The sequence below is a fragment of the Cebus imitator genome, unplaced genomic scaffold, assembly GCF_001604975.1.
Source record: "Cebus imitator isolate Cc_AM_T3 unplaced genomic scaffold, Cebus_imitator-1.0 Scaffold238, whole genome shotgun sequence".
NCBI classification, from domain to species: Eukaryota; Metazoa; Chordata; class Mammalia; order Primates; family Cebidae; genus Cebus; species Cebus imitator.
The window spans coordinates 1,231,633-1,239,452 of NW_016107553.1; positions in this window are offsets into that span (position 1 = coordinate 1,231,633).

Consider the following 7,820-nt stretch of genomic DNA (forward strand, 5'->3'; position numbering starts at 1 on the left):
TTTTTTTTTTTTTTTTTTTGTAACTTCTCTATCCTTTGTAGCAGACACCTATAACATCATTTTACTTCTGTACTTTCCAATTCTCTTCCTCTACATATGTAAATACACAATGCATTATCATTTAGGGAGAAAAAAGGCAACCAGGTACGGTTTACATACATTAAATGTAGGCATCCATAATACACAAATTAAACCTGTTTCAAAAGTATGTTGTTGGGACTTAACATGCTTCCCCCCCCCCCACAGAGACTGTGTTATAAATGATACATACAGTCTACATGGCTCACAGAAGTATGTTTGTTTTTATTATCAAACTGAGATAATATTAGTTGTCCTCTAGTTTCCCATTATTTCTTTTGAGTTACTCCTGGAATTCCAAATTCCAACAGAGAAATCCAGACACAGGAATTACATCTTTCCCAGTGCAAAACCCCCAGAAATTAGAAGAGAGCTTCCCTTCCTCAAATGCTGCATCTAATGCCTCGGTAGCAAAAAGAAATGTTTCTATCTGCCCTTCTTTCCTCACACCAGTTCAGAGCCAGATGGGGAAGCATTAGAGTATTGTGAATAAGAGATGAACGTGATTTCTAGCTCTCCTACACAATACTGATGGGAGCTTCAGGAAGTTATGAAATCTCTGTGAACGTCAGTTTCTTCCTGTCTAAATGGCAATGATAATACTTCTCTCTGCCCTAATGTAAAGATAATGCCCACCCACTGGCTTGTTAGAATTAAATGAGATCACGTATAGAACATCTTTAATGCATTGTAAGTGCCTGAGGAATAGCAGCTACGATTTCCACCCTCCTGATCCTGAGACCATGTGGTGTTGATGGGGAGAGATAGCCTCGTCTCTGAGTCAGGTGCCTACCCAGGCCCACCTGCACAGTGAAACCTTTCCCCCGATAACTGCAAGTCAAACATAGGCAGATTTCTTCAGGTTAAAACAAACAAAAAACACTGGTTGTATTTACCAATAGGGTTTGGTAAGCCACAGCGGCCCAGCCCTACTGCCAGCTGGGTCCAGCCACAGGCCAAACTGGCAGTAAATGCAGGACCCTCGGCCAGAATGGGGAGCTAGGGGAGAATAGGGGACTGCCACTGCTCAAAGCAGTTTGGCTTTCTTTAAATGAAAGAAAAATGCCGAGATTGGCACATTTGATGATGGCTGAAAATAAACATTTAAAGCATTTTAGCCACTCTTTAAATATAGATTCCATTGCTGGGTCTATTTTAAAAATAGTTTCAATATACTACATAGGCCAATATTTTCCAAGCTGCAGAAAGCAACCCATTAATATAGTAGAAAATCAGTTTAATAGGTTGCTATCAGCATTTTTAAAAAACAATTAATTTTATAGAGAAAAGGTCTCACTATGTTGCCCAGGCTAGTATCAAACTCCCAGCCTCAACTGATCCTCCTGTAGCAGCTTCTCAAAGTGCTGGGATTACAGGAGTGAGCCAACAGTTCCAGCCAGCATTTTTTAAAGAAATGGAATAGAATAGAAAATAACAGCATGCATCAAAACAAAGTAATGGTAAGTTTTGTTTCATGAAACTGGGTTGACACATAAAAATGTATTTTTATTGTGTGCTGCGGTGAAAAATTTTGAAAGCCACTGATATAGACTGTTTTGCTTATAGTTCTTAGAAAGGACCATTTTGCTAAAATATTATCTACATTCAGCAAGAACAAATTTTATTTTTAAATTCTTCACAGAATCAAAAGTACTGCCTCTGCTTTAAAAAAAAAATTAAGGGCACCAAAACTTGAGTTCTTGTCCAGGAAAAACTATAAACGTTCTCTTAGATTCTGAGAGGCTTTGGGATTCGTTTGTCCAGACAATCAAGTCAAACAAAATTGGGATTTACCAAAAAAGTAAAGCAGATGTGGTTATATAAATACTGGTCCAAATGGAGAGGATTAATTGGAATTTCATTGAAAAATGGGAGGAAATTATCCCTGTGAATGAGAATGATGGGTGGGGGGTAAATGGGACCTTCTTCTTACGGTGTCTGGTACATAACAGGTACTCGAATATTTTTGAAATGAAAATGATCATTTATAGGGATAACGGCCAAGACTTTCAGAAAGCACTGGGGTGGGGCTGAGGGTGTCCCACCCCACAATTCTTGAGACATTTGACCAAGAAAAATGGCATTTAGCAAGAGTAATGAAAAACAATGCTCTGAGCGAATACATATTCTGGGTATGAGAGAGAGAGTTAGTACCTGGAGTGGATTATTCTCTGAATTCCACCCACCCCTGCCCCATCCAATGCATTCTCTACTTTTTTCTGCCCTGTTCTGTATCCTGAGTGGCTGACCTTGACCTCTGTCTTCCAGTTGGGTTTGGTCAGTGGAGATTAGCAGGCTGAAGGAGAAGGCGGTCAAAATTCTTCTTCTCTGCTCCTATTCCACTTCAGCACGCTGGTCCTCATAGAGGCTGCATCCATCCAAGACAGTGGACGCCACCATCTCCTTCCTCCATGGCTCTCCAGACCTCTCCAGCAACAATGCTTCCTCTCCTTGTCACTTCAGGCCCAGGTATGGTCATGGATCCCCACTGCTGCTAGTCTGTAGATGCCTCAGTTTCCCTTGTGAATTCCCTCTACCCTGATCACTTCTCTATAACTGGTCATTTCACAAGTCTCCTGATTTGAACCACCTGAGGTTTATTCTGTTTCCTGGTTGGACCCTGAGAAGTTCCATATTTAAAGCATACATGAATGAACTTTTTTTTTTTTGAGATAGAGTTTCCCTCTTGTTGCCCAGGCTGGAGTGAAATGGCATGATCTTGGCTCACCTCAACCTCCACCTCCCAGGTTCAAGCGACTCTCTTACCTCAGCCTCTCAAGTAGCTGGGATTATAGGCATGCACCACCACGCCCAACTAATTTTGTATTTTTAGTAGAAATGGGATTCTCTGTGTTGGCCAGGCTGGTCTCAGCCACCACGTCCAGCCTGAATGAACATTTTTTAAAATTGAAGAAGGCACCAAACTCATAAGCCAAGAATGTTTCAAAACACCATTTCTTCTATCTATAATAAATTAAAAGGCATTTTAAGGTCTTGAGAAGTGTTGGAGCTGTAAATAGTGTTTGGAAGAGAAGAGTGAGCATTTCAGTGACTGGGCTTCTCACTGTTTGGTTTCGGGGTGAAGAGAAATATCTTGTGATGTGACGTGAGGGTTGGTTAGCCCCATTGGGCTGGTTGTCTAGGAAAGTGCAGGACTGGGATTACCTAGGCCTTTGGGGTGAGAGAATTTCTTAAAGGGAGAAATTTGGTGGTAACTAGGGAAAGGGGAAAATGAATCTGCTTCCTTTCCCCCAGAGTTTCAGCAAGAAAGGGAAAATAAAAGAACAATCTTCAAGAAGAGTGCATGGGCAAATGCATGGCTGGAAGAAGTTCCTGGAAAGAGGCTGATCATGGTCTACGCAGAGGATTCGCCAGAGCCTCTCATAGCTGCAATGATGCTTGCCTCTCAGTCCCTCTCTCTTCTTTTATTCCTTTTCCCTTGGTGATACTGGCATCAGTACCATCTATCCCAGCCACCCGATGAACCCAATTTTCCTCTTCTAGCAATACTTCTCCTTATTCTTTTTTCAGACAGGATCACACTCTGTTACTCAGGCTAGAGTATAGTGGCATGATCAGAGCTCACTGCAACTGTAAACTCCTAGGCTCAAGCAATCCTCCCTCCTCGGCCTCTCCAGCAGCTGGGACTACAGAAGCATATCATCATACCTGGCTAATTTTTAAAAAATTTTTGTAGAGATGGGGTCTCCCTGTGTTGCCCAGGCTGGTCTTGGACTCCTGGGCTCAGGGCAACCTCCTACCTTAACCTCCCAGAGTGCTGGGATTATGGGTAGAGCCACTGTGCCCAGCCTCCTTTTATTAGACTTGTAGATTTGAGTATTTTCCAGCATTTTTTTTCTAACCCAGCACATCTAAGATGATGGAGTGGTTGGTACAATCAGAGGCCTGGTATAAACCAAAAATAACCTGGGGTTAGTGAAGGCAAAAAGTCAGAAGTCTGTCCCCAAATGCAAGAGCTCCCTGAGTGTAAAGACCACATCTATCTTGTTCATTGTGTTTCTCCAGTGCAGGGCGCATAATAAATGCTCAATAAATATTTACATAGTGCAGAATGGTTTCAGAAACCAACTGATAGCTTATTCAAAACATCTTTGGCCTGAGCAATGAACCTAAAGGTGAGGTGGGCAGACTCTAATGAAAAGCATATTTCCCTAAATTTAAGGGACATTGTGACTCCAACATGATATAGTTACATCTTAACTTGAAACACTTCACCAAAAATTAGAGCCTCCACTGAGGAAGTTCCTTGGACCTACAGAGGCTCGGGTGTCCCCTCCTGCCCCTCTTCCCAGATGAAAGGGAGCCCATCTGGCATAGGCTGTAAACCAGATGTGCTGCAGCAACCAGGATAAAGGTTTCCCTGTGCTCACAATTCCTGTCTAGGAAGTCAGAGAACTTTTGGGAAATGCAGAGAAATGGCCAAATAGGTTTGCCATGGAATGTACAAACCCAACTGACCCTATGATTGGATTTCATCCCCTGACCACAAGAGTGCCAGGCAAGGGAAATGACTGAAGTTTTCCCCATCTAGGGCCCATTAAGACAAACTGATTGACTTTAAAGTTTCAGGCTTTAATTTGCCTTCTACCCACATGGCCCCTTGGGAAGGTGGAAATAGCCCTTCCCCCTAAAAACTGGTTTAACTCTTTTTCACTTTGGTTTCTTTGAAGATGGTATTATATGATGGAATTTATTTTAAAAATACATATTTTTCTAATTGTAAAAGAGGAAACATATTTATTGTAGAAAGTTCTGGAAATCCTAATATTTAAAATAACATTTTAAAAATCAACTCCTATCTTTCCATCCAGAGATAATTTGACAGTTGATATTTTGGTATACTTCCTATTTTTTATATGAATATACCTGGGTGTGGATGTGTATTTTAAAAATCAGGACCAACATTTTTCTAGCAAAAATTACCCTGTTATAAGAAATTACCTAAAATTTATGAAATTACCTAAAATATTAGGTAAAATACAGGGAAAATTACCTAAAATATAAGAAATTACCTAAAATTTTCTAGCATACATTACCCTGTTATAGAAAACCCCATAGTCTCAACCCAAAAGCTCCTTAAGCTGATAAACAACTTCAGCAAAGTCTGGGATACAAATTCGATGTGCAAAACTCACTAGCATTCCTATTCACCAACAATAGTTAAGCCAAGAGCCAAATCAAGAACACAATCCCATTCATAATTGCCACAAAAAGAATAAAATATTGGCCAGGCGAGGTGGCTCACGCCTGTAATCCCAGCACTTTGGGAGGCCGAGGCAGGCTGATCACGAGGTCAGGAGTTGAAGACCAGCCTGGCCAACATGGTGAAACCCTGTGTCTACAAAAAAACTAGCTGGGCATGGTGGCACGCACCTGTAATCCCAGCTACTCAGGAGGTTGAGGCAGGAGAATTGCTTGAACCCAGGAGGCAGAGGTTGCAGTGAAATGAGATGGTGCCACTGCTCTCCAGCCTGGGCAACAGAGGACGACTCTTTCTCAAAAAAAAAAAAAAAAGAATAAAATAACTAGGAATACAGCTAATCAGCGAGGCAAAAGAGCACTACAAGGAGAAATACAAAACACTGCTCAAGTAAATTATTAGAGTGACACAAAGAAATGAAAAAATATTCCATGCCCATGGATAGGAAGCAACAGTATTGTTAAAATGGTCATACTGCTCAAAGCAATTTATAGATTCAATGTTATTCCTATTAAATTACCAGAGACATTCTTCACAGAATTAGAAAAAAACTACTCTAAAATTTATGTGAACCCAAAAAGAGCCTGAATACCCAAGACAATCTTAAGCAAAAAGAATAAAGCTAGAAGCGTCATGCTACCTGACTTCAAACTATACTACAGGGCTACAGTAACTAAAACAGTATGGTACTAGTACAAAAACAGACACATAGACCAATGGAACAGAATAGAGAACCTAGAAGTAAGGCCACAAACCTACAACTATCTGTTCTTTGACAAACCTGACAAAAACAAGGAAAGGACTCCCTATTCACTAAATGATGCTGAGATAACTGACTGGCCATAGGCAGAAGATTAAAACTGGACCCCTTCCTTACACCATATACAAAGATTAACTCAAGATGGATTAAAGACTTAAATGTAAAACCCAAAACTATAAAATCCCTGAAAGACAACCTAAGTAATACCATTCTGGACATAGGAACGAGTAAATATTTTATGACAAAGCTGCCAAAAACAATTGCAACAAAAGCAAAAATTGACAAACAATATCTAATTAAAGAGCTTCTGTACAGCAAAAGAAACGATCAACAGGGTGAACAGACAACCTATAGAATGAGAGAAAAGTTTTGTAAGCTGTATCTGACAAAGGTCTAATATCCAGCATCTATAAGGAACTTAAATTTACAAGAAAAAAAAAATTAAAAAGCAAGCAGATGACACAGACACTTTTCAAAACAAGAAATACGTGTGGCCAAAAAGCATATAGAAAAAGCTCAACATCGCTGATCATTAGAGAAATGCAAATCAAAACCACAAAGAGATACCATCTGATACCAGTCAGAATGGCTATTATTAAACAGTCAAAAAATAACAGATGCTGGTAAAGTTGTGGAGAAAAATGAATGCTTATACAATGATGGTGGGAGTGTAAATTAGTTCCACCATTGTGGAAGACAGTGTGGCAATTCCTCAAAGACCTAAAGACAGAAATACCATTTGACCCAGCAATCACATTACTGGGTGTATACCCAAAGGAATATAAATTGTTCTACCAAGAAGACACATGCATGCATATGTTTATTCCAGCTCTATTCACAACAGCAAAGACATAGAATCAACCTAAATGCCCATCAGTGACAGGCTGGATGAAGAAAATGTGGTACATATACACCATGGAATACTATGCAGCTATAAAAAAGAATGTAATAATGTCCTTTGCAGGGACATGGATGGAATTGGAGGCCATTATCCTTAGCAAGCCAAGGCAGGAACAGAAAACCAAATACCACATGTTCTCACTTATAGGTGGGAACTGAATGATGAGAACACATGGACACACAGTGGGGAATAGCACACACTGGGGCCTCTCAGAGGGTTGGAGGTGGGAGGAGGGGGAGGATAAGAAAAAAATAACTAGTGGGTACTAGACTTAATACCTAGGTGATGAAATAATCTGTATAACAAGCCCCCATGACCCAAGTTTACTTATGTAACAAACCTGCATGTATACCTCTAAACCTCAAATAAAACTTTAAATAAAAATCAGGACCAAAATTTTTCCAGCATAAATTACCGTGTTATAAGTGAATATCCTAGAACAAACTTTCTCTACATCTCTGTCTATATTTGCCCATGTTTTATTTCTAAAAGAGGAATAAATGAATCAACATTTTTGAGGCTCATGATACATATTGTCAAATTGTCCTCCAGAAGATTGTACCAATTTTTGCTTTATCTGCTGGTTTTATTTTTTTAATTTTTCTCTTTTTTTGAGACAGAGTTTCATTCTGTCGCCCAGGCTGGAGTGCAATGGCATGATCTCGGCTCACTGTAACTTCTGCCTCCCAGGTTTAAGCAATTCTCCTGCCTCAGCCTCCCAAGTAGCTGGGATTACAGGCACCCACCACCATGCCCAGCTAATTTTTTTGTATTTTTAGTAGAGATGAGGTTTCACCATGTTGGCTAGGGTGGTCTTGAACTCCTGACCTCAGGTGATCCACCCAACTGGTCTCCCAAAG